A 20385-nucleotide genomic window follows, 5' to 3' on the forward strand; every position below is an offset into this window, starting at 1 on the left:
CCTATATGAATTTTTTCATTGTTGCAAAGGTAAGAAGTAACAGCATTCCCAGTGATGGCAGCTACAACGTGGAGAAAGTTGCATCTCTGATGCAGGTAGTCTGTTATACGCAGTCATCCAATGTGTAGCAGGACTTGATATTGAAGTGAAATGGAAGTCTTGTTGTCTTAGTGCATCACACTGTGAAAATTAGAAAGCTAGTTATAGTGAAAGGGAGATGGTGGTAAATGATTTTTTAAAATGTGACACAAAAGAAATTTCTTCATCTATGTTACTAATAATATCTTAGATTAATAAAACTAAAAGAATTTTAAAAATCCAATTCCCTTTTCACTATTTGTGGTGTTTGTTTATTTTTTGCATTTTCTTTATGTTTGGATTATGAGAATGAACTGAGTTGCTTTTGCTTTCAGGTCCTCAGTGCTGAGATTTTTGGGGTGGAAGTATAGCAGAAGAAAATTTTGTTTTGTTTTTTAACTTTCTTTGGTGGAATTAAACAATAAAATTGAATCCTGTAACATATTTCTAAGGATTTAGGTTTAGTAAAAGCTAAGGGCTTTGTTTATTTACAAAACCTTACTTGTTGGGCTGAAATTGAATTGACAGTGTCTCTTGAATCTCTGCCTAAAGTAAACTCTATCAAACTAGTCCAATATGTCTAGGAATTTGTACTGCACTCATCAGCATGGTATCAGATCACCTTTCTTCCATGGTCAGGAAAGCTTCCGTCTAGGTGGAGGGTCACTATACACACAACTTGTTGACGTGTGGTATACAATTTTTGTCTTAGCTGCTTGGTATGACAGTGTCACATGAAGTGAATGTTTGGAAGCGCACAGAAACGGTGTGGAAGGACCCTGCTTTGCATTAAAATCCACGGGAGGCTGTTGCCAGGTGTGTTCTTCTAAAAACCATTCCACAACAAAACTGGATGAGTCAGACTAACTCTCACCTTCCTCTCCTCCATTTTCTAACCATAGCTGAAGCTAGCATGCATGTATTTGTGTCCCGTTTACTCTGGCACACCTTTCTCTGGTTGCCAAGTAACTAATCATATTCCTGAGAGCGAGTATTGTGTATGAACTGTAATGGCATTCTGATTTCTTCCTCCTCCCTTCCAGCCCAACTCTTCTTTTTTTTTTTTTTTTTTTTTTTTTTTAATTTAAATTAGAAATGATAATGCCCAAACAGGACCTGCCAGTTGCAAGGGAATGTAACTCTGGTGGGCATGTTTCAAAGGTGCAAGTACTGCCAGATATGAGGATTCCAGGTTCAGCAGTAACAAACGGGGTAGTCACTGCTGGTTGATTGTGCAGTTCTGTTATGTAACCAAGATAAACTGAATTCTTTATAGAAATGAGGGCTTCAGGTCAATCCAGGCCATTGTCGCATGAAACACAGTGTCTCCTGTCATTTTACGCACACCTGACACAATCATTTATGATGGCTGCCACAAATCCCTGAGTCCCCACCCAACTCATCATTTGTAGGTTTACTTCCTGAAACTTACTAAACAGGAATCATTGTGTGCAACTGTCTGAAAAATGGAATTGAGATCAGTAGAAATTGACCTACCGAAAGAATACAGCAAAAAGATCCTGCTGCTGCCGTCCGACCTATTATTACCCATTGATGTGCCCAAAATCTTAATTCCTTATTTAGCCTCCATTTTTTGGGTTAGTCATGTTCTGAATATTGAAGAATGAGACTCTGCGTGAAGCATAAGCCTGCTTTTTCAGATTCTGGTTGCCAATTGTTTGCATACGGTTTTGCATGTGTGTGCAATGTCTGTATGCTGAGACCTGTGATATGCAATGTCTGTACGCCGAGACCTGTGTATGCATGCACTGAAATCTCTGCACTCTGCATCGAAGCTCAGGAAGCCCTGAAAAATATTAGAGCAACAGCCTGCGAAACAAATCCACGATCCTCCTGACTGGTAAAAGTCAGTGAAGAACAACCATGTCCATTACTAACGGAAATAATCAGCACCTCCTTCAGGGAAGCACAACTCCCAAACCCTTTCAAAAACACAATATTTCCCAGTTCTCAAGAAACCCTCACTTGCCCTGAAGATATCTCCATCTGCTGTCCTATCTCCCACCTCCCATTCTTGGACAAAATAATTGAGATAGTAACCAACACGTGACATCAGCGATGATCCTGGAAGCCTCACGGTAAGGGACCAGGGCACAGCACAGTGGTGGCTCTAGAGGCATTAAAATAAAACCTCCTAATGGTCATGGACACAGGTGAAATCTCCATGTGTATACGGCTGGACCTCTCTGCAGTCTTTGACCATAAAGAAACTGCTAACATATCTACATGATGTAGCAGGAGCAGATGGCCCAGCAGTACAGTGGCTCCAATTATTCTCCCCTCTGCTTCGAAGGAATCTACTCACTTGCAAAATTCCACAAGGATCCATACTATCTCCGCTTCTCTTCCAATATCTATGAGACAACTAGGAGAGAGACCCTGGGCTCTGCTATCAACACAGCATGCTGATAACACTCAGTTACACATCTCATTCTCAATAGATGCAAGCCCTGCTGCTACTGAAATGTCAGAATGATTCCAAGAAATCAACTCTTGGATGAAGCGCAGCTGGCTCAAGCTGAACACAGGCAAGCTTGAAGTGATGCTGGTCAGCAAGAGGAAAGATTTTGAAGAACTAGCCAAGATGTTTTCTCTACCTTCCATTGAAGGTGCACAGCCCCTACTCGTCAGAATGGGAGGACGCCTCAGGATCCCATTTGACTCCTTGTTAAACTCGGATGAGCGAGTAGCATCAGTATCTAAAATAACCTACTTTCACCTCCAGTTCACCAAAACCTTTGTTCCTTCTTTCTGCACAAGACCACAGTGATCTCTGTGTTTGTCACTTCCTGGGTGGATTACTGTAACTTGCTGAGTCCAACGCTGTGTGTGAAGAGGATGTGCAGACTCCAGCTGGCTTCCCAATTTCTCTATGGCTTAGGCCACCATGAGCACATCAGGACCATGCTCAAGCCCCTCCACTGGTTTTCTGTCAGCTTCTGATGCCAGTTTACAGCTTTGGTTTTAATTTTCAAACCAGTTACTTGATCAGCTGTATGAAAGACCAAATTTCAATCTCTGAATGACCACAGAAGCTGCATTCCTCTGGAACAATGCAGATCTAAAAGCTCAGGATGAAGCAAGCGAGTGTAGGGGACAAAAGCGTTCTCTGTTGAGGAAATCCAGCTATGGAACAAGCTTCCAGATGAGATCAGGTGAATCCAGAGTGTGTTTTTAGGAAACACTGCAAAATCTTCCTTTTTGAAAAAGCCTCTTACCATAAGAATAACACTTAACACCCTCCTCTACCCAAAAAACAACTGTACCATCCACCCAAACAAAGGGAGAGGGAAATAAATAAAATCTAAAAAGAAAAAACGAAAAATCAACCCCCTGCCTTAAACAGGTTTTCACCCCGAAAGGTACCAGAGATTCCATGAAGTCCACTAGGGACTTTGTTATTGAATTTACATAAAGGTGTGACTCGGCCGTTCTGAGGGTAGTCACCTGAAAATGCCAAGGTCAGGGCGGGCTGCAAAAGGAGAGCAGATTCTCCCAAACTGATGGCTAACACTGCAGTTAGATTCACCAACCAGTCACAAATGGTGCTTCTGATCCCCCACACTGGTTATCAAGAAGCTGAAAGCAAGAAGCTACACAGCCTCTTTTTACTGCATTTCAGTCTCAGGCTCCCAATCAGCCACTAGGTCCAGTAAAGAGAGAAGTTATTAAAATTCTATGCTCTTTATCAAAAACATTCTCCTGACCCCAAAGGGTCAGCCACGTTGCCAGATCAATATGAGTTTGGATCTTACCCAAAGATACCATGCTGCCAGCCAATCCTTCAGTAACTAAAACCAAAAGGTTTATTATAAAAGGAAAAAAATAAACTAGAAATGTTATATGGTCAAAGCAATCAAATACATACAAATGATGGTAAAGTCCATATATATCAAGTTCTCAGTAAAATTGTGGAGTTTGCAGGCTTGTATAGCCCCTCTGGTGTACATCCAGTATCTGGATGGGTCTCAGTCCTTTCTTTTCACAGCTTCAGTTGCCTTTTGTGTCCCTTGGCCATGAGGCTTGTGGAAATTCATAGAAACAAGATGGAGTCCAGGTCACCCGGGCAAATCCTGATGACTCTTAAGGCGTAGCCCCTGGGTTCTTTCCACCTTTGGGTTCCCTTAATGGGCCATTAAGCAGGCTTATTGCTGCTGCCATCCTGTCTGGGGTGTCGCCCAGAAACATAGCACAAGTTGAAATGCAGATACATCAAACGTATCCATAATATCCCATACAAATATGACACATACACATAAACAACGTTATCATACTTAGCAAATTATAACCTTTCTAATGGTACGTGACATGGCCTATCTTGTATGAATTATTTTAATTTTGAAATATTGAGGTAAAATAATATTATAAATGGTCCCCCTAATCCAGACAGCGTCACTGAAGGCACTCAGCTAGTACAAATGGCAGTATAAACCCTATGATAGAAAGATATCTGTGCATTGAGGTCTGGGCACTGAGATTTGTATGTGCAAGTGTTACAAATCCCATTGTAAGTAAATTCTATGTCCAAGTGGTGAGGATGTGGAGGATGGCTTAGTTTCCCTGCTTTGCCAGTAGACAGTAGGAAAGCTGAGTGATGAGGCCAATTTAACTTTAAGCAGCAATGCTTTGTGTTCAGTGAACTCCACTGGAGAAATCAAATAATGCTCACACCATTGTTTTAGTGTGTGGAAAAAGTGTGTGTCCTCTGTGGTGTATATTCTTAAAGGTGATCTGCAACAAATTTTAAAAAATCAGTGCCATTTACTTGTTCTTTTCTGCTGTGAGAGTATCGTCTCCCCCTCTCCCCCCCACCTCAGTACATTTTTTTTTGTTCTCTTTTCTTGCACTGGCAGAAATATTGGATTCTGATTTGGGGGATTCCAGCCAGATCTTTGTATAGGACCTGGCTGTCAGCATTCCATCAGGCTGAAATGTGATCTGCAGCTCAGCCGGCTGGGGACAAGGGGATGCTGAGTCATGCTCACTGTAAGAGGGAGCTAGTTTAAAAACAAAACAGAAACATAGCTGGCAGAAATACTGGCTAATCTAAAAGCATTTTCCAGTCTGTTTTATTTTGAAATGTGTAGGGTTTTTCATTTTCTGAATTTTCCAAGGAAATTGTTTAAAATAAATTTTCCATTTTGGAAAGAGGAAAAAAAATCCATTCGATCAAATTGACCAATCAAAATGGGTGAAACAGAGAAACAAAATAATATTTTGAAGCATGACAAACAGGCTAATTTTTTTTTTTTATGTTTTGTTTCTAATTTTCCATTGAATTTTTGAGAAAGGAAAAGTTTCAAAACAAACGGAAGTGTATTTGCAACAGATTCTGGTCTTGATAAATGACCAAATCTTGCCAACAGGAAAAAAAAACTTTTTATAGAATTTTTGTTTACCAGCTGCAGCCCAATATTCAGCATCCTGCATAGCTGTCATGTCTAGTTCACCATCTACTTCGAGGTCCTCAAATGAACGATGCTATGGAAGTACCACGTATTCTTCTATCATGCCTTTTAGCATTAGCTATATCCCTGTAGTTGTACATTAGCTGCCTGCATTTTAAAAAATAAAAAGACTGAGGAGGGAATTGACCTAGAAGGACTTGATTTAGAAATAATTTTTGAGAGGGATTGAGGAGAAGGTTTCTCTCATCCCCATTTTATACCAGCATCCTTTTTAAAAACAACTATTTATTATAAATATTTGTATTTTGGGAACACCTGTGGGCCCCTTCTGCTAAGTGCTGTACAAATGTATAATAAAAAAAAGCCCTGTCTCTTCCCAAAAGAACTAACAATCAAAGCTTAAGGTAAGAGACAACAGGTGCATAGGACACACAGGTTGGAGTCAGTGACAAAGAATGGGTTCACTTTGCTGATACTACAGCTGGGGAGAAACCTTTCCAAATTTGAAGCTTTCCAACAAGAAGAGAGAATGATATTGTGAAATTTTTGTGTGCCAAAGAAAAATTCCCATTTTTTTGACAAGGACTAGTTCATGTGGATGAGATTGGGTAACAGTTCCCCTCCCTATTTTCTGCAGTGTGGTCTCATATTGAGAGGGTGACTTGGTTGCCCAAGATATCAAGGTTTTAATAGTTTAGGGTAGAGACTAACATACATGCTTAACTCTTCGTCTATTCGTGTTCATAAAGTCAAGCTCATTGATAAGACTTTATAGGATAAAGGCCTTACAGTGAGTTCTATAGTAGCAATAATTGATGAACTCCGAAATCATTTTGTACATCCTACCTTGTCTCCAAACCAGCTGCTGCAGATTTAAAAAACAAACAAAAAACCAAATCAGATACTTAAATGTGCATCTCTCTCTCAATGAAGAGTGGCCTCCTGGTCCAGAAGGTAAAGGATACATATTTGCTAAGTTATTACAGTGCCATCTGTTAAGCAGTATAGAGGAACCAAGTCCCTGTCTTGTTTGCTCAGAGTCTCTGCCCCCTTCTTCCCCCCTCCCACACAGACTCTGAGGAATAATCCAAATGGCAGCTTCCTGGGGCTTGCCTTATTGAGCCTGTATGGTCAATGTTTCTCAACCTTTTTGTTACTGGGGATTGGCTTCTTGCATTCCTAAACTGTGTTAGGGAGATCGCAGGGACCGATGCTGGTTTAGTGGATCGGGTAAAGGTTCTCAGATCCAGAGAGAGAGAGAGACTCCCAGATTAGCTAGTAGCCCAGTGGCACTTGCCTGGGATGTAGGATTATAATTCAGAGCAAGGACTCTATATACCTGGGTCCCCCATATGTCTTGTGCGTACCCTAATAACCAGGCGATTGGCTGTGCAGGGGTGGGGATTCCTGGTTTTTTTGTTTTGTTTTTTTTCCTCAGGAAAAATTTCAAAAGGTCTAATTAATCCCATAGAGAATGAAAATTAATATTGAAACTTCAAAGTTTTTCACAAAACTGAATTCTTGTTTTCTCACCCAGTGGTTCTCAACCAGGGGTATAAATACTAGACTTCTGTAGCAGAGTTAGAATTCTCTGTTAAAGTCTCTAGGATGGTTCAAAAAGCTCAATAGGAAGATGATAATTATTTTCTGAGGGCTAGCCAAACAAAAAGACTTTCATTGGAAATTTACTTTCTGGTGAGTTTATTTTGTACCTTTTTGTTTTTCAATGTTAGGGAAGGCTGGATTTGAAAGCCTGGTTATTGAATTAAGCGAATTCTGTCCATTCAGATCAGAGTTCTTATGGTACTAAGGGCAGCCGGATCAGGGGAAGTGTGCGGTCATTCTGTTTAGCTCAGCTAAAGGACTGTGTGTTCCTGTAGTTATGCAACATAGCTGAGTCTGATGAGGCCCCGCCTTCCTTCTGCCACAATGAGTTGATAATCCCACCCTATCCATTCACAGGCTTTCATCTAAGGATGTGAAACAGGAAGCCTTGAAAAAGTAGAAGTGTGGCTGTAATTGGGATTAATCTATTTTTAGTATATCAGCAAGCTGTCTGGTGCCCTGTCCACGTCCCAGCTGAGGTGTTGTTTTAAGTCTGTCTAGTTTGACTCGGTGTCTGTCTGCAGATGCACCAGCAAGCGTGAGGATTGCTTTGTCCTTTAAAGTTTGTTTTTACATAAGAATTGGCTTTACATATGTAAAATAGGAATCCTACTTTACAGCGATCCAGTAACATAGAGCTTGTGTGTATTAGAAAAGCTGCACGGCTGTTAAATCAGTTTAAAACCAATCTAGTGACATCAGTGGAACTTTTCCAGTGTAGATAAGACTGTGGGTTATAACCTACAGGAACAATACGTGCATTATTAACACCGTATATAGCACCGAAGCAGGTTAGGTTTTTTAAGACGGATAAGGAAATGTGGAATCTGCCCTCCACCCCCAGCCCCTGGGGTGCTGGGAACTCTCATTGACTTTAATTGTGGTTGTTGGCTCGCTCGGCACTTCTGAAAATTGAGCCCTGAAGGGACACACTTTATATTAAATTTCCATTTATACATGGTTAATAGATGTCATAAGCATGTCACAGACATGAGTAGTAAGTAGACTTAGGCTAATGGATTTTTCAGCTTGTTGGCAATTGCGAAAAGTTGAGAGGAAAATTCATTTGAATTTGAATTCAAAATGAAATTGAAAAAAATTTTCAGCTAATCAACAACACTTTGATTTTGAGCATTCTTATGTGGTTTTAAAAAAATTTTAAAATACAAAACTGAAGGAAATTTTGAAATGCTTTGAACTGAGAAAAGGAAATGCTTCAATGCTTTGGGGAAAAAATGGTTTTGGTCAAAAACACTTTCCCAGCTCTAGTTGTAAGCACGTTTGGTTTTATAGATCGTTATAAACTATGGCTATAAGTGACCTGTTGATCTCTTGGTCATGCAAACAGTTGATTAACCATGTAAAACATTTATTTCCTACAGATTTATAAAGTATTTATAAATGGAATCTTAATATAAAGTGTGACCAGTGGAAGGTTAGTCGATAGGAGGCAATGGAAACTAAAGTGTATTGAACAGTGATAGGGACTTGTTAGTTGGTTGTCTGGTTTGTTGTATTCCTTGGTAGCATATTGTTGTTTGCAAATACTTCTTAGAGGGGAGTGGATTAGGTCCTTCTAGTGCTTGTGAAAGGCAGGTGGGGGGTTTAGGGAGAAAGTGCTGGACTAGGCTAGGAAGGGCTGGGTTCTTACTCGCGTTGAATGTTGCTGGGGATCCACTCCAAACAACTCGGGCAGAGCTCCACTGGTGGGTGAAAAGACCTGTTTCCCTCCACAGTGGAGGTCTGAGCAGGCCTCCCTTCCTCCTTGTGGGAGGGGCAGGCCTAGTCAGATTCATAACCCTCCTATCTTCAAAGCTGCAAGGGTGAGTTGAGATAGAGCTGATCAGAAAATGATGTTCCCTTCCATGGATGATAACTAAAACAAATTAATTTTTTGTTTCAATTTTCCATGCAAAAAAAATTATGATTTGGGGCAGAAATCCAAAAACCAGCATATTTTGGTTTGGAAATACTGCCACTGTGCCTCATGGGAGTTGAAATTCGAGGACCTCAAGTTCCTATCCTCCTTTCTGGGCCAGACTCCCTAATGAGACTTTATCTCCCATGGTGCGCCATAGTCTCACCTCTTGGAGGGGGGAGGCAGTACATAACGGGATTCCCTGGCCCTGGGGCATCGTGGGAGATGTAGTTCAGCCGCAACATGAGGCAGTCAAACTACAGCTCCCATTGAGGCACTGCACCAATGTTTTCAAATCAAAATATTTTGGTTTTTCAGTCCTTTTGGCTTTTCAACAAAAGATCAGAACTTTCCACGGAAAGCAGTCACGTCTCATGGAAACATTTGTTCTGTCAAAAATCCAAATTTTCCAGCCGCCTTCAGATTCTTCTCAGGGCTTGGAGAGGGTCAGTTTTTGAACAGCCTCCACTTCTCTTCTGAGTAGGAGGAGACATGGGGGGCAGTGTCTTTCCTGCCCCCTTCTGTCTGTCAGCTGGGCTTCCTTTACTAACCGCCCAGTGCAAACACTGCAAGGTGTAAAGTAGAATGATGAACAGGGCTGTTATCCTGAGATGCTAAGTGCCATTGGACACAACACCATCATGGGAAGTGGTCTCTTCTCTGAAGTACTCTGCATGTTAATTCATTGCCATCTCTTTGAAAGCGAGGGGGAGAGAGTGGTGCTTTCAGCTTGTGTTGCTTAGACTTTAAATTGTAGGACTGTGTTTTCTCTAAACTAGGGTCAAATTTTAGCCTTCGGCATCTAATCTTCTATCTGGGAACCGTAGCATATCTTTGTGAATCAGGCACAAGGGGAATGCATAAAACACTCTGAACAGTGCACAGGTAGCAAAATGGTGTGGGTCAATTTTGTGGTTGTAGTTAGTTGTGTGCTCACAAGCAGATGCACGAAGTCAAGACCTTTAAGAGTATTTGCAAGTGTGTCTATTTTTTTTTTTTTTTTGGCATTTGCGTACAGGACTGCTCTTCCTGGTGGTGACCATGAGCAGAAATAAAAGATTGTGAGTGTAACGGAGAAGAGTGTATGTGCCTGGGGGTGGGGATGACTAGACAGGCGGGTATTGTTACTGCTTTTGATGTATCTTACTCTGGGAGGAACTGGAAATCTTACAGGAACCAGTTTCTCTGACGTTTGATAAGACGAACTTCTCCGAGTCAATTTGGATGTTGGCCCATTACCACTCACTGTATTTCTAAAAAAGTTGCAGGTAACTTGCCAAATGGAGTTTAGGTTTCCATCACTTTGGAATAAAATACAATATAATGTAGTCCATTGTAAAATATTTCTTGTAGACTACTGTTTATGCTCAAGTAAATATCCACCGTTTCCATGGTCATCTCCATGCCTCTGTGGTCATTACTATCGTATCTTAAAACTGTGTAATTTCCTATCCGTTTCCTTTAAAAGCCACATTGTTCTGACAGCTTCTGTTTCAAGTGAAGAAAGCTCACTTTGCCTGATTGGGTGTTCATTTATAATTTTTAAAGAAGGAAGGGGGGGTCGAAATCAAAACGAAATGTTTCAGTTGTTCTGACCTGAACTGAAATTGTTTTTGGATTTTCGGTTCATGAAAATTTTTTAGATTTGACTTTTTGTCCTGATTCCAGATGGGAACATCTTTTGAACTCTCAAAACTATTCACGGTATGCAATACTGTTTCCCACCCAGCTTTCTTCTTGTGTCTTCCTCCCTCTGAAGCAGCTGGTACTGGCCATTGTCAAAGATAGGCGACTGGACAAGAGGGATCCTTGGTTTGATATAGTCTGGCAATGACTATGTAGCCCTAACTTGGCACAACATTTTAATGGTGTTTATGTTTGGAAAGCACTCTGCAGAGTGGAAGAGCCATACCAGTACTAAGCATTGTTATTAAGTTACACATTTTTCCCCATTCTCTTTTGATCTCCGTCTTCTTCAGTTTACAACCTACTGTTCCCCAAGGCACCATGCTGCAACATCTTTGACACAGAGATTGAGGTCATGAGGTTATACATACCCAACAGCTGCACCTCTCCATTTATGCTTGGGCAGGAATGTATCTGGCACTGCTTAGGCCTTGGATTATTTGATTTTGGGCTTTCAGTTAAACAGGACTTGCCCTGATTTTAATAATTGTAGTTTCCTGTACTCGAGAGAGATTTAAATTGTAATATGATCTAAGGCTTTGCTAGTGGGCAAATGAAAGTCCTGTGCAGTTATCTACTGTACCACTGGAGTCATGGTCTTGCTAAAATCAGACCAAGGCCTCTCTTAGTGAGTGCACAGCAGGCATATTTAGGTTCTTACGTCACCCACAATACCACTGTAATGTGGTGGAAGTCTGATGTGAGATCCTTAAGGGCTGGTGTGTGAAATCTGGAGTTATGGAATCCCACTGCTGCTGTGGTTGGGGTTGGGGAGAAATGACACATGGGGGGGGGGGGGGGAATTTAAAATGCCAGAAATGTTTTTGATTAATTAGCATATGAAGAACTTTAATCGTGCCACGTTTACTGATAAGAGGCATCACACTACTTCTACCATGACGCCTGTAGAAAATTGCAAACTTGAATGTGTCCAATAGTGTGATAGCTAACATACATAACAGTGTGATCTGGTGACTGTATCCTCATCATCCCGCCTCGTTCTTTCTGATTGCTGCAGCTCCATGTTGTTTCTTGTTTTTAGTTGAGTGGCAAGCTCTTCAGGGTTTGTTTATCTGTGTCCGTACAGCACCCAGCACAATGGGGCCTTGACCTCTGCTTGGGGCCTCTGGTGCTGCCAGAATATAAAATAATCATGTTCTGTCACGGTGCCAGAAATGTTCCATGTTTGGTTATTTTAAAATGAAAGGTCTTTCCCCATGGAGACAAAAATGTAAATACACCAACCTCTCCCTCCACCCCAAATAAACCATAAGAAATCCACCAAAACTCCCCTGCTCCCCAATCCACACCTCTTAAACGTTGGGGCACTGACCCAATGGGTGCGAAGAGGAGTACAACATTGCCCTGCTTTCTGCTGCTGTCCTGCCCTTTTCCTTGATCTGTTCAATACAGCACCTAGCCCAATGGGATCTGTAGTCTGGGGGGCGGGGGAGAACAGTAGGCATTACCATAGAACAAATATTAATGATAAGGTTTTGGGGACAGGGACTTTGTCTTCATACATATCTGTACAGCATGTGGCACACTTCTGGTGCTCGTGGGATGCAGAGGGAGTGGAGAAGTCAGGGTCTGAGCGTGGAAGATAGTGGGGTTCATGAGACACAGAAGGGTAGGTGGAACCAGCCTGGCAAACTGTATTCAGTGTTTTCTGTGTAACATCATGTATGTCACTGGCGATAGTGTCCATGGGACAATGTCTCCTTCGAATGGCTGGTTCCAGCAGCTGTAATACCGTGCTCCTTTCTGTCATCTTCTTTAGCTCAAGCAGCAGAAACCTATGTCTTTGGCGATGAATGTCCCAGTGCAGTCCTCATAGGTGACCGTGTGTCTGTCTCTGTATGAAACTACGTTTCAGTGCATCCAGTTGATGGAAAAAAGTGACCTTTCTTGGTCTCACACAGATCTGGATGCTCAGTTTTTCTTTACAGCAGGTACAACACATCTCCTATGTTTCTTGTATTGGATTCTGGCTGTTTGATGATCGGGGATGGCCAGGCTCCTCACCCCAGGCCAATGCCTTTCCCCCAGCGTAAGATGGCTTCTGTGGCTTGAATCTTTTGGCAGAGTTTTATTTTGTAAATTGTGAGCTTGCAATTCTTCTTGTTCATGCCTGTGTGCAACAGGTGCCACTTTCAGTGTAGTACAGAGGAATCCCAAAATAGCTCAGACTCTGAAGGAAAAAATACTGGTTATTTCACTCAGCTGTACTGAAAACTCAAAGCTCACAACCAGTTGTGAAATCTGGTATTAATATGGCAGGTGTATCAATTTTATGGTGGTCTTTTGTATTTAATTCTTTCCACACAGATGCTCTTTCTTGCGCATAGATTCTTTCATATGCTATTGGCTTTTCACTGGCCTCCACGCAGCTGCCTGGTTGCTCAAATGCTATGTCTGCCTTTGCTCCTCCTCCAAGTTTCCCGAGTTTTTGAAGATAAATAATCTGAGAGCCCAGCTTTCTTGGCTGAACACTGGATCTAGCTATGACTCGCTAGGGTTAACCTTCCGCCTGCTGCCTGCAGAGCTGTGTCCAAGCCTCTGGAATGTTTTGCTTGCCGAACTCATGCACGGCTGTGCTGATGTTTTTAGATGTTATGAAGATTCTTGGCCTGTGACTAGCTGTGCTGGTGACACAGGCAGTCTCAAAATCTCCACTCTGGGCACAAATCCTCACTTAATCCCATTAACAGATTTTTGAAGTCTGTTTGGATGGAATGGGAAGAGCTTACAACTTTCCAGTACTTACCGTAACCCACACTTACGTAGTGTATCTCTGTCTCCCCCTAGTGGCTAGGAGTTCTGCTGTTATAACACATAGAGGTTGATAAGTCTGCTACAGCCTTAAGGCTGATGCAGCTGGGTCTTTTATCTCAGACAGTTGAGGCTCATGTTTTCAGATCCAGAGGTCCCCGGTTTCATCCCTGCTGCCAAAAAAGCCATCGAGGGACATCCAGTTATATCCCCATTTTACAAATGCTTACACAAAGCTTTGCCCAAGTGAGTAGTCCCTTTGTGCGTAAAGTTAAACATATACGTAAGCATTTGTGGGAGCTGGGCCAAAGGGTGTTACTTCCCCAAAGTCAAACAGTGTCTCCTACCCCGAAAGAGTTAATCAAACAGCATTAATATGCCGCTGGAATGTTGTTGTTGTTTTTTTCTTTTAGGAAGGAGAGAGAATTCACCTTGGTTTAAAAAGAAAAACCACCACGGAGTCAGCCATGAAGTCAGTTGCACTTGTTCGAGATTTGTATTGCTGACGACCGAGCCCAAAAGAGTTAACCTAGTAGGTGTGACTAAGCAGCAGAGAAAAAGAGGCAAGCGTGAGAGTCTTGGAACTGAAGCAAAGAAACTGAGGTAAGGAACATGAATGAAAATAATACTAAAAAAAAGAAATAGGCAGAGGTGCAGAGTCCAGCAGTGACTTACTTTCTTGATTTGACTGGCCCTAGCATTGTTGGCATCAGCTCTCCTGGGAAAGCTGCAGTTCCGCTGTTATAACACAGGGAGCAGCCTGGAGAATTTTGAGCTGCGTCACAGAGCTCTGAGAGAGAGAGTGAGTGTGAGAGAGAGAGAACAAGCTGCCTCGATAGGTCTACTAGCAACAGCCCTGCTGCAGCAAGAGGGGGGAGAGAGAGAGGCAGCAAGAGAGGGGGAGAAGTAATAACAACATCATGGACCGGGCTCCTGCAACTGGCCAGTTTAATTTTTTAAAAATGTATTTGGGCTTAATTGATACTGGAGGGTTCGCCCATTGACGATGCTGGAGACACGACGCGTTTAATCCCGCGGGGAGGGAGGGCGGGCGGGCGTCGAAAGGGTTAACGGGTGGAAAATTCTGGAACGTTCTATTCTGCGGCGCTGCACAGCGAGCAAGCGAAGGGCTAAGGACTGCGTAGATGTCGAACGGGCAGAGGTCTTCGGCTCGAGGTCTGTCTTTCCCACGTACGTACCGTTTGATTGGGATTGGGTTCGGGTTCGAACTGCATCTTATTTTATTTATTTACAGGTTCTTCCCCCCCCCACCCCTAAGTTCAAACCCCGGCATGGTTTTATTATTACGTTGGGTGGATGTTACAGCACCATTCTGCGTCAGAGCCGTTTTCTGAATGAAACGATGGCACAGGTGGCACGAATGTCACTCTTGCCTGGGCTGCTGTTATGCAGATGGGGGTGGTGGTCGTGGAGGGCGATGGCAACTTTGCAGAGGCTGCTGTTAAGATTTCTTTTAAATCCTTCCTCCCACCTGTTTAAAAGCTGGCACGTCGGCAAGGGTTTGGTGCAGGGATTAACAGACACTCTGCATGTTAAAGCTTGGAGGTTTGTCACTGCGTAGTTCAGAAAGTGGTAAATGGTGACGCAGTGATCATTGCAGGGCATGTCGTCCAGTTTTTAAAAGCATCAGGGGGACAGGTACACAGTGCCTTTCAGAGGCTTCCAGACCAGCTGAAAGGGGTTAAGGATGAGTCGAGAAGGGAAGCTAGGGTTTAGGGATTAAATGTCATCATTTTGGCGTTGGAAAGTTGTTTACCTTGCTCTCTCCGTGTCTCCATGTTGGCAGCCTTCCAGCTCACATGTGATAGTCTTCCCTGTACTGCTGCATCATTAACTAAGTGGCTGAGCTTGCACACGATTGGCTGGGGAGGGTTCTGAGTCTAAACACTTGATCCTATTGGTAGAAAGGGTGATGGCAGGTGAAAAGCTCTCTTGGATTGGCTGAGGGCAGGGTATCAAATCTAAATGTTGATTTCATTTGCTTCAAAGCAGTTCCAAATACTTTGTGACTAAAATCAGCTGGGTTTTCTCTTTTCCTTTTTTATTTGAGGCAGGCATTTGAAATCTCTCTCTCTCTCGCTTTTTGTCACACTGCATGACTGACACATTGCAAGGGAAGAATGTGACACACTCTCAGAGGTGGTTTGTTATATTATTTATGCAAATAACACAGCCAGAACCAAATATTTCATAGCTTGAATTACTTCAGTGACAAGTGAGTTTCCTGTTGCTGTAAAATAAGCCACAGTGACGTGTCACTATTACAGGCCACAGACCAGAGGAAAGTGATAGACTTTTATGTATCTTTCCCCTCCTTCTAAGGATATTAAATTCTTGTTACAGACCAACAGCACAGGTCTGGGAGGGATCCGGAAGAGACGGTAAGGAGGCCAAGACAAACAGGAGGATATTTTTTCTTAACCAGTGTTGCTATCTTCTCACCCTCCCCTACCTCCCTGAAGTGATCAACAATGAAGATTTCAGTTCTGCTCTGAAGTTCTGCTGATGCTGACAAACCACTTGAGCTTGGGTCTCCTGGCTTAAGAAGCCATCCAGTTTCTGCAGAGCAGTAGTAACATGCTTGATCATTCCGCAGGGAGAGTTATTCCTTATCCTTTTTTCACATGAAGTGACTTCAAAGATGTGGGGTGTAAGCACTTAATGTATAACTCACTCACCAACATCGAAAGACCCAAGTACGGTGATTTAGCAGCAATCACTGGGTTTAGAACTAGATCAAGTATATTGCGTTTGCTGTCTTGATTTCTTTTATAGTCGTTTATCTCCTAAAGTGCCTCCTGATTTTTTACATGACGTAGATACACGCACACATACACTCCCAACACTGATTTCATCAGGTCTTAAAGGGCATCTGCCTTGCTCTCTTACCTCCAGCTCAATGCCGTGGGGCAGTAAAAAGGAGAGAGGAGACCATTTCCAAAGAGGGGAATGTGGTAGGAGACAGGAGAAGGGAAAATAACAGGCAGGAGGGGATAACAGCTCTGCTCCCCTCTTTCCCTCCTCGTGCCCATTTCTACTTCCTTTGCCTCTCCCCCTCTGCCAAGGTTCACGGTGAATTTAAAATTTTCTTACTGCAATTGCCACTGCCCCTGCTGAGTTGCTGATCCCTCGCTCTGTGGATTTGGCTCTCTGGGCGTCTCTGCTTCCTGCAGTGCCAATTCTGAAGAGCAGCAGAATGGCAGCAACAGCAGCAACAACGGTGACCCTTGCAGTGAGACGAACAGACACAGAAACCTACGTATTTAGGCACAGTACTGCAGGTGCACTTCTACAAGGCAGCAGCCGAGAGAGTTCTATACAGGCAGCAGCTTGGCTAAGAGCTGCTGCTTGGGAGGATGGTGGGTTAAGTCAATTTTGCTGAATGTCGTCTATGTGGGTGCCGCTTGTATTTCCCACCTGTCATTGCAAGGGGCTCTGTATTCACTTGCAATGTACAGTGCCCATTAATGGTGTTTGTCATGTTCTTGGGGGTCTCCCATTGGGGATTGGATTTATAGAAGGAGGTACGGTTGGCAGCCCATCCACTCAACAAAGAGCAAGCATCCTTTCTGAGCACCCGTATTCAGGCCTGGAGAGCGGTTCATTTTTATTCCTGTTCTCAGTGCCCACCTGCTTACAGAGATGTTTGCGTCTGTGATTCATTTTTGTTATCTTATTTTAACCTTTAATTTAACTGCATTGCTAAACACCTGTTCATGTGGGAATGGAGGTTACATGCAGCAGCTAAATCTGTGGGGTTCAAGGGATCGTCTGAAATAAGGCAGTTATAGAGACATGACATTTTTCTGGAGGATGATGAGGAAAACGGACTCATTTGGATCAGGTGACTGGCGTTACTAATGTAAGTGTATTAGAGGTATGAACAAGCGATTGGTCAAAAGTGGTCTAGTGATTAAGCACTGAACGGGAGTCAGGAATTCTGATTTCTATTCCTGGCTTTGCCGCTTACTTGCTTGTGTGACCTTGGTCATGTCACTTTACTTTTTTGTGCGTTGGCTTCCTCTTGTGTAAAATGGGGTTTATCAGATTTGCCTTGGTGGGGGTATTGTGAGGCTTTGCTCATTAATGAGCTGAATCATTTGGTCTTTACTTAAGCAAAACCTCTACTGATTTCCTTTGGAGTATTCACTGGCACGGAGTCACAATTTGGGACCCTGTTGTAAAACATGTTCCGACCCTCCAGTGGAAGGCACTATGCATTTGAAAGCATTACCGTAATGTTTCCCTTAGATTCCAAGGCCAGAAGGGACCATCGAGATCATCCAGTCTGATCTCCTGTATAACACAGGCCACAGAACTTCCTGTGTCGTCCTTTTGCATCTGAGCAGGGCTCCGACTGAAGAGGCGGCCATGATTTCTTCCTGCACTTCTTTTGCTGATGGTCGTGTTACATCTGTGACGCATTCTGTTTTGTTGGTGATGGTGGTGTCTGTTTTATGGAGTGAAATGGTGAGGGCTTGAATGGAAATGCATAGAGACGAGACAAATTTGACATCAATAGTAAAGTTTAACTATAACCAAAGCAGAAGTGGTATCGGCATCCGTCGTTCCCACCCTGTTAAGCAGCAAAGGAATCCAAATGGAGGCCACAGCGCCCCTCGCCATTTTGTTGCTTGCAGAGGAGATTCTAAGCCTGCAGTGCTGCTGCTGTTAATTTCCATGTGGTATAAATACAGCATTGGGCTACGTGTCCGGAGCTTTGCTGATGCTGTGAGGAGGTTACGTTCTTTGAGAAAATGTTTTGGTTTTTTTACTTATTTGGGTACATTTATTAAAAACATGCACATACTAGATTTTTTTTCCCCTTTCCCAACCCACCAGAAATCACCCCCAAACCATCGAGAAAACCAAATCTTGCCTTGGGATTTTTTTTAACCCTGTGCATGGTGTTCTTTTGTAGTTTGTATGGGTGTGGCCAGGGATTACCAATCTTTGGTGCCTGGGGTTGGGACGTATGCCGCAGTGGTCAGCTACAGCTGACACTTACGTATGGAGATGTGCCTGATTATAGGGTTCCCATATAAAATGCTAATTCTGAGTTGCAGAGATGCCCTAGTTTATAGAGGTGAAAATGTACTCTGTTGTTTCTCTTGCCCTCCCTTCTTCCTACAGTTTTTGCTGTAAAAAGAAAAGAGCAATGAATACTTAAATGTCGGCTCATGGGATTGTTTTACTAGTATTAAGACATGCTGATGGTGTTTATGTAATTTATGCAGAGATAGATCTTGGAGTAACTGTGCTCATGCTTGGAGAGAGAGACCTTCCACAGCAGGGTGGACCATCCGATCACCTCCTGCAAGGTCATTCTGCTGTCTCACCATCAGCCACTCACAGGTAACAGAATCATGTCCTTGCATTTTGATGATGATCAAACTCTGCATCTGTCTCTGAATTTTGCAAATGATCCCTACTTTTATAACAGGCCAAACCAAAACCCTAAATGTAAGTGACCCTTAGACTTGGGAGTATTTTGAAATCTTCTGAGCTGATATTCAGAGCTGGTAAAAAAAAAAACCTTTTTCCTGGACTGGTAGGTGATAGGGAGCAAATTTTCAAACATAGATTCCCAAGTTGCACCTGTGCAAACAAGCAAATAAATACATAAATAAAACATCCGTATTTGCGTATGCGCTCACATATTTGTGATCACTTGAATTCCTCGGGTGCTGATTGTGCTTCTGCCAGTGACCATCTAGTTAGCATAGAGACGTGTGAGTTCTTAGTGCTAGTTACCCCGTCCCTTGCCACTCGACTGTCTGACCAGGCCGATCCCTGGTTTTGTTCAGATATTTCCATTTGCACAAGCCACTGCTATTTTCAAGTAACTCTGGGCCCCACGAATCTAGTATGTATTGTCGTTTTTACTTCGTTTTCACGGGAAAGGAATCCAGCTGCTAATTCTGATGGCAATGCTGCCTCTCCACCCACAGGGAAACCTATGTGGTAGTTTGTCTGCTAAAAAAACAAGCCAACACAGCATGATTCAGACCTTGAGCTTTTCAAGAAGCAGATAGTTACTAGTTAAATACAGCCTTTCATCTCCGAGCACAACACTTTCTATATGGTGCAAATAGGTTAGAAGTTTTCTCCTCATATAGCCACTGGCTTCATATTTGATTGACATTCATTCACGTCAGAGCTGCCAATGGCATGTGCGTTAGACTGACAACATTTGGACGCTGGTGGCTTGGTTCCCCTTCCTCACACAGATACATGTGCTACCTTAAACAGTCTTTTCCTTTCTGGGTGCCTGTGCCCATCAGATTATTTGCTTTTCTGCCCAGGAATTCTTAACTTTAGCACCCTATAAATAATGGTAAAAGAAAACTGTATAGCAGCATCATTATCCCAAAGGGTTGCAGCAGCTTTCAAATCAACATGCAAACAGGAGACGATAAGAAAATATTGCTCCGGTAACCGGCACATCCAGAAACATCACCATGCTAACACTGCATCCTTGAGTTCCCCCTGGCTTTGAAATCAGGAGCCTGGAGAGGAGATGCCAGCAAATATATTTTAATTAACAATCCACAATGTGAAAGATTCAGGACCAAATTCAGTCCTGTGATGAGTGGAAATTCATCCTCACAATCTGGCTCTGAATTTGACCCCTTAGACTTGAACCCAGTAAGGCAAAGTTATTCAAGCCTTCTTTACCTTCTCCATCGAGATGAAATGGAGTGGGTTAATGTGGCTCCCTGTGGCAAGGCTGTAAAATGTAGGGTGAACTTGCATGCCGTATGAGTTGATGTATCTCGGCGCGGTGAAGCGCGGTAGCATGGGCTTGCTGTTGCATACTATGTCATTTATTCTTTCTAGGCATGGTATGAGACAAATGAGAATGATGCTGTTATG

The 20385-nt window shown here is 42.8% G+C and overlaps 1 long non-coding RNA gene across 9 annotated transcripts in view; it reads left to right on the forward strand.

Moving 5' to 3' along the window:
• LOC137153350 (uncharacterized) overlaps window positions 1-20385 on the forward strand; it is a 55939-nt gene that overhangs the window by 13828 nt on the left and 21726 nt on the right. For 5 of the 9 annotated variants that reach the window (XR_010919763.1, XR_010919765.1, XR_010919769.1 and 2 more), the window contains exon 2: window positions 13906-18864. This is a non-coding gene — a long non-coding RNA (uncharacterized lncRNA). The remainder of the gene's footprint in view (window positions 1-13905; window positions 18865-20385) is intronic. The other 4 variants (XR_010919764.1, XR_010919767.1, XR_010919772.1 and 1 more) reach the window with 4 other exon arrangements.

Source organism: Emydura macquarii, unplaced genomic scaffold (genome assembly GCF_026122565.2).
Source record: "Emydura macquarii macquarii isolate MOO-44397 ecotype Brisbane River unplaced genomic scaffold, CSIRO-AGI_Emac_v2 contig_237, whole genome shotgun sequence".
Classification (NCBI taxonomy): domain Eukaryota; kingdom Metazoa; phylum Chordata; order Testudines; family Chelidae; genus Emydura; species Emydura macquarii.